We start from the raw sequence: 7454 nt of genomic DNA on the forward strand, positions 1-7454 counted from the left end.
GCAAGTTATGAAACCCCTTTCACAACTCATCAGACATTCGCTAAACATGTAACTCAAATATTCCTTTATGCAATCAAATTGCAGAAACATAATTTTCTTGTTACAATAACTTCTACTTCATTTTTGAAAACCTTTCAAATGATTTCAAAAGATCCAGACTTACGTCTCATCAAGTAAATATCCATATATCTACTTGAGTCATTTTTGAAGATAAATAAATCCACCACTTGCAACAACATTTATTGAACTACACACATCAAAATGTATGATCACCAATAAGTTTGTTGCTCGTTCCTTATGGCATGTGAATGGTATTTCAGTCACTTCACTTTTCGGAGGAAAGTTACAAGTGTCAGATGATTCAAAATCAAACGACTTCAAAATCCATCATAATGGAATTTTTCCATGCGGGTTTCTCCAATGTGACCAAATGCAGTGCCACACATGTGTGGTATTCTCATAGTCTCACGACATTTAGCGTCAGCGTTATGGATGTATCATATTACCATCAATATTCATAACATACATCCCATCTTGGATGGAAGCATGGCCCTTCATGTTATTCATAATACTTAACAACAATTGTTGGTTTTATGAACAACTCTTTTGCAACAAACATTGTGCAATGGGCTAGAGTGTATGAAACTCTAAAATGAATTATGAAAGTAAACCCAGAGGTATTGTATTATTATCAATATTCATAACATACATCTCATTCATAATGGAAGTATGGCCCTTGTGTTATTCATAACATCGAACATAAAAAGTTCTCTTATGAATAACCTTCTTGCAAGATACCTTATGCAATGGGCTAGAGTTTGTAAAACTCTAAATGAATTATGAAAATAATTACAGACGACAATACACCGATGGAAGGTATAGTAACATTTACTATGTTCCCTGTGTATACCTTAACCTCATTTCTGGCTAGTCTTTTTAGGCCATAGTAGCTCTTACATTGATTCACAAAAGAATGCAATTGAGCGGGTATCTTTGTGATTAACTCACAATACCCAAGAATTAGTGATTAACATGTTTAACCATAATTCTCAAGAACTATATCTTTGACCAGCCTACTATACATCAAAAACTTGTATGACATTCATACATAAGCTGGATATTCCAGTCATCTTTCTTTCTGCCTTTATACTTCTAACAGTTTAACTTTTAGTATTCCTCCTACTCGTAAAAGAAGCACCCAACTTAAGAGTGGCGTTAGCCCCGGACTTCCTAGACGTGTAAGTCATACTAACACCCTTTGGACACTTCCTTTCTCTTTAAGTTGTTGTTTTATTCACCTTTCATTATATGACAGGCGTTGTTCTGGATCCCTTTCCCAACAGTCAAATGCATAGTAAACACTTTTACTAATACTTGCAAACAAACATTGCTTTGTTTGTATCTGAAAATAATTTTCAGTTCCATGAATATCATATAACTATCCCAACTTTCGAAGTTTGGGTTTCATGGAAGCAAACATATTCCACTTGACCGTAACAGAATTCTAGCTTTTCGATCGAAGGACGAGAGTCACATGATCCATAGCATTAGCGGGAGGATACAGAAAGCATGCGATAGGACAAAGTCCTTCTCGGCACTTTTGAGGACAATCCTCACATTACGTTACCAATCATAAAGTTTTAACCAGATATTTAACAGCTATTCAATTTTAACAGGGAAGGTGGAAACGCGAGCCATTATTCTACAACTATTTTGCAAGAAACACTTAGACAGTGTTCATAATTAATTGCACTGAGAATTAAACATGTTAATTCAATAGTGCGCTCCCACTCAAATCAATATCTCTCATAATTAATTTAGAGTAATTCAAGATCCATATTTCTATTCGATGCCATTGACGGGTTCATCACTGATGACACGAGTTTCAATCGGTAGGCCAACTTGCCGATCACATCTCTATGTGATTCTTGTTCATCTTTCGATGGGCGTGTTCCGAGCTCAGGACTCTCCTGCCTGAACGTCAAAGACAACCAAGTGATCTTGCTGCGAGGTCTGATCTCACCCACCTCATTCCTCTCGATTCGTTCGTGCTCATGTGTACATGGCGCACCCCGAAAAGATACGAATTTCAGACGATGCTACACTTGGGTGAACACTAATTACTTTGATATTTTAAGTGAGAGATCACCCTAATAAAAAGCGACTACCGTGCAATCAAGAAGGGTGCATCATAAGGGATAAACATCTCAGGCAATTCATAATAGCATGATATGGTATAGCCCTTTCTGACGGAGAAGTCTTTCATTTCTTCGTCTTCGGCATTCGTGTCGGTGTTCACCTTCACGAAGATTGCCACCACCTTGTTGATGCACCAGATGGCATTGCTATCTCCATAGCGTATAAAATTAATGCATTACTTAAGGTTGACACGCAGGTCATTAAAGTGCAATCATATGGCTCCAGCCATCATGCCGAATCATAACTCGCAGGTCATGTTAATCAATTTTACATCATATAGTCATTTCATACATAATCAAATTATTATGAGCACTGCTATACCACATCACATGCACATGCAAAACCCTCCTGCAAAACCAAGTTAGACGCCTCTAATCGGTTCATGCAAAAACTTGTTTTTCGTGGCTTCTAAGGTTTCGAAACAAACCGAAGCTAACGTCCATCATCAAGTATGATAATTCAAGTCGCTAGATTAACTTTGCGGGGTGTATGAAACACGAGATAATAAAATCTCGAGCCCCATACCGAACTTTGTCATACGCATGACCCCCGTGCAGATCATATCTGCATTGCCCTTTCGTCTACTAAATTTCATCTTTCTTTTTAACTACAGTGGAATTCAATGAACTGTTAGCACTTCGTTGATCAATCAGGATCGCGGATTGCCAGAACATTGAAACTCCACCATACTGTTATCAAGATCAGAAATATGCAAATTCCAGGGAAGCAACAAGAACATCGGGTAACAGATTTCATCTGTCACCGGCATAAATAATTTTCAGCAATAGATCTCATCTACTACCTAATTATATTATGCAATAGCCATACATCTCTATGTATTCTAGATCGCAACCTGCATCTACGCATAGCACGACTCATGATGCCCCTGTAGGGTAATGTAGCAGAAAACAAAAAAAATTGACCTACGCACCAGCCAAGGACCACTATGGAGACTGCATACATGGTTTGATCTTTCTCATTACCGACTCGTAGCGCAACGGAAATAGAGTCGATGACGAACGGCGGTGCAGATCCCCGCAGCTAGGATTTACAACCTCCCAACCGCGAGGATGTATATCCTCATCTGCTCCTCAGACAGCCCTCCGGGAGGCGGTCGAACAGCCCCCCGGACGGTGTCGCGGACAGCCCTTCAGGAGGACCTTCGAAACTCAAACGGTCACCCAGACAGCCCTTCGGGAGGACCTTCGAAACTCGGACGGTCACTCGGACAGCCCTTCGGGAGGCACTCACGAACTAAGACCGAAACTATGATATCTCTACAGAGTTGCACACATACGGTGTCATCTATCCGACAGGGCTTCGCCGTTCAGAACTAGTTCCTGCCGGAACCCAGACAGCCTTATGGCTCTACGAAACTCTTTTCGTGGGAGGGAGAGAAGAAGCCAGATAATGCATGGCATGTGTATGAGAGCAAGGTATGAGAGTGGAGGGCTTCCCCTCCACCTCTATTTATAGGAAATCCCAAGGGGTGGGGTGGTTTTACAAGAAAACCCAAAACCCACATGAAATCGAGTCCTTCACAAGGACCTAAAGAGTGAAAATAAGGGACAAGTGGGGCCCCATGGATGAGCTTCACCCATGAACGTCCCCCCCCTTGTGCCCCCCCCCCCCAAAAGGAGGTTCCCACCCTTCCATGTCATCCCTAGATCTTTTGGGCAAAGCCCCAAAAGGTGGCTTCCATAAAATATCCCAAAAAGCACTTTCACTATTCACGACGACATTTTTCAGCGTTCGTTCGAACTGAAAATATTTATGTGGGCTTAGAACATTTCCAGTACCCACCATAATAATTTTCAACGCGTTCTTGAACAATTCCAGTTTAGTGATTTTCATCTGCGAAAAGCATCTGAACCGGTTCCGGCAGCTCCGGAACATTTCCGGTTTTTATTTCTAAAAATTCCAAAAAGTTTACAGAATGATTCTGGCACCCTCCAAGAATTATCAGGCATGTGCCGAAACCATTTTTACTTAATGGCAAACCCGGAACAACTTTTTCGGTTTCACCGAAACTCATCCGGTGACCTCTCTCTGCGGAACTTTTCTGCTGTCCGAAACTTTTCGGTGTCCGAAACTTTTTCGATGATTTTCTCTCAGACTCCCTGTCTAGTATTCAGCAAATAGATGACCCTTAAGCGTGTGACCCTACAGGTTCGGTGAAGTATAGACATGACCCGGAACCCCTTCCGATCAATGATCAACATCGGAGCCGTCGACACCCATATTGACCCCTATACCCACACGAATAAATATTTGAGTGAACCTCTAGTTGCAGTGAGTTATTCTTGCTGCTTCGCGATATGTCACAAACACCCGAGGTGAGATTTATTGCATTCCCATGGACGAACAATTTGTCCACCATGCAAGTTACCTCGTTACCGGTTTTGTTCTCTTTTCTCGTTTCCGTGTTCTGGCATCCCAGTGATCAAATCACAAGGTGTCTGGCTAGACAATTATGGATACCATAACACCGAGAGGGCCCGAGAATATCTCTCCATCGTCGAAGGAGCAAATCCCAATCTTGAGCTATTAAGTTACTTGACATACTTTTCCATGAACCCGTAAGCCGCCGTAATAGCCACCCATTTACGAATGATGTTTAACAAACCCCAAAGTTCATGAAGCAAGCATGAAGAAACTCAGTACTCTCACGGTCTAAGGAATCATGCTAATGTTAACCATCTCTGTATTATGTACCATTAAACTTGTGACGAATGAATCTCATAGCATAACATCAATCCGGGTCGATTCAACACAAATGTTCTCTTAACATTGTGCCCTCAAAGTTGCTGGCATAGACATGCCCATGACCAGGAAAACAGAATCATCATGCAACACTTGAGCTAGTCTTAGAGGCCATACTAGGAATACTTCTTACTGTTTATTATTCCACATGTGCATATGAGTCTTCCTCCGAGCCTCGTGTTATTGCGGACTCGAGAACCATAGCAGTTATAGCATGGAACATAAACATAATTATGAACATGGAGATAAGTAATAGCATTTATTATTGCCTCTAGGGCATATCTCCTATAGAGGGCAGCCCGACAGAAGGCTTGCCCGGGGGTCCACGAGGCCCGGCAACAAAAGGAAGCCCTAGAAGATAAGGTGGATGTCGTAGACCAACTTGTTTCCCAAGCCATGGGCGGCGACACCCTAGATCACATATGCCCACCTGTAAAGCCCTAGCCTTCACCGCGTATATAAGGGGAGGCTAGGTGGCTCTCATTCTCATCTGCTCTCGGATAGAAATTTGTCGGTAGCAATATCATACACCATTGTAACCCCTCACACAAGTTATCCCTCCACCATGAATAATAGGAACAAGCACGGCGAATGGGCATTACCCTCCGGAGGCCCGAACCTGGGTAAAACCCTCATGCGACCTTTGATTTGTGACTTCTAGCTGCACTCGGACCCCTACTGAGGGGTCTGGCGGATTTCAGCACCGTCACATACCGGTTTTTGGACTGGCATACACCTTGAGGGATACTCGCTATATATCTCAGCAGTGAATAAATTGCACCAATAAAAAATCCTTGAAAAATCGGCTCGTAGAAACCGGCTTGGTGTTAAAACTTTTTTCTGTGGAGATCGACGATCCGCGTCAACATCTCAAGACTGAGGTGATGCGCACCACTTCGGAAGTAGTCCAACATGGAGGCCGACGGCTATGAGCGACTTGCTGCATGGGAGACCTTTTCGGCATGGAGCTCGACCGTACTCCTTCAACATTTTCAAAGATCGAGGCGGTTTTACTCACCGCGGATGTAGTCCACCATCGGAGCTTGGCTGCAAGAAGACATTGTTCGAAGGGTTCTTGTTGAACCAATTTCAAGACTCGCGGCCAAACTAGACGTGCAACTTAGATAAGGCGAGGTGAAATCAGACTCGGAGATTGGTTCAAGGGCTATTGATGGTGTTTCGGCTAGGGAGGCCTCTCACCATGTCAACTCCCGACCTAGCGGGCTAGGCTGAGGACCCCCTTTGTTGGTTTGTCTTGGGGCACTTTTAAGCGGCCAATGGCGATCTACAAGGAAAGTCCAGAAGCGTTGTCGTTCATGACAATGACTCCTTATCCATGGAGGACTCTCCTCCACCAACATATCCAACTAGGACTCTTGTAATCCTAGGCCTTCGGTATCCTATATAAACCAAGGCTACACTAGTCGATAGAACATCTTACATTAGACACAACAATCTCATGGTAGAACTTCTTTACTTTGTAATCAATCCAATTGCAATAAACACAAGCAAGACGTATGGTATTATCTCCTTGATGAGCCCGAACCTGGGTCCATTCTTGTGTCCTTGTTACCATCGTGCTCACACGATTAGCTTGGAATCCCTAGCCTGAGATCTGCTAGATTTAGCTCCATTAGAGTGGGTTTCTCGGCCGTCGTGCCTACTTAATGTCGACGGACGGATGGATGGGTATCCCTTTTGAATGCGGTGGATATCCGTCCAGTCTCATCCAGTCACGTTGCTCCGACAATGAATAGGCAAGAAGACATGGACATGATGTCGGGACGCTCTCGGCCGGCGCGCCGCTTCAATGCCGCTCTAGTGAGAGGTCGCGTTAGCTTCGGGCCGGCATGAATGTGGCACGAACAAGGACACTGGGGAGGTTGTCGGATGCGTCTGGGGTGTCCGAGATGTACGCATTAGCCGTCCAGGCGTCTGCAAAGCTCCTCAGTTTGTCTCTGATTTATAGGTAAATAGACATCTAGACCGTTTTGCAGATCGATGAGCTACCGTGTTGAATGGCAAATTCCGTTCGGACCGAACGGTTTAGGAGTCCGTGTGATGACCAATTATCAGTTCTAATTGTCTTCACATGCCAAACAAGGGAATGAGATTCAAAATCAATTTCCCGTGACTAATTCCCGGACAAACTTCATCCCTAAACTCCCATTCCCTCTCCCTATGGTGTCAAACACGCTGTAGCTTTCAGAAATTTAAGGAAGCAACTAATTAACGAGTGCTCCTTCGGGAGCCTCGCAACGATTAACGCAATTTGGCACGCTCTCAGTCATTTGCCACGTGTCGCGCTCTCAGCCATTTGCCACGTGTCGCGCTCTGGGCGCTTCCTCCGGATTTTGTTTTTTTTTATTTTTTCGCACGCGTTTTCGGCTTTTTAAATGGTTTTTTCTTCGGGGTTTTTTTGACGTTTCAGTTTTCTACCGGTCTTCCTTAGCTTTTGGGTCAAATTTTTTTTAAATTTTTTTTGCGCGAAA

Source organism: Triticum urartu, chromosome 7 (assembly GCF_003073215.2).
Source record: "Triticum urartu cultivar G1812 chromosome 7, Tu2.1, whole genome shotgun sequence".
NCBI classification, from domain to species: Eukaryota; Viridiplantae; Streptophyta; class Magnoliopsida; order Poales; family Poaceae; genus Triticum; species Triticum urartu.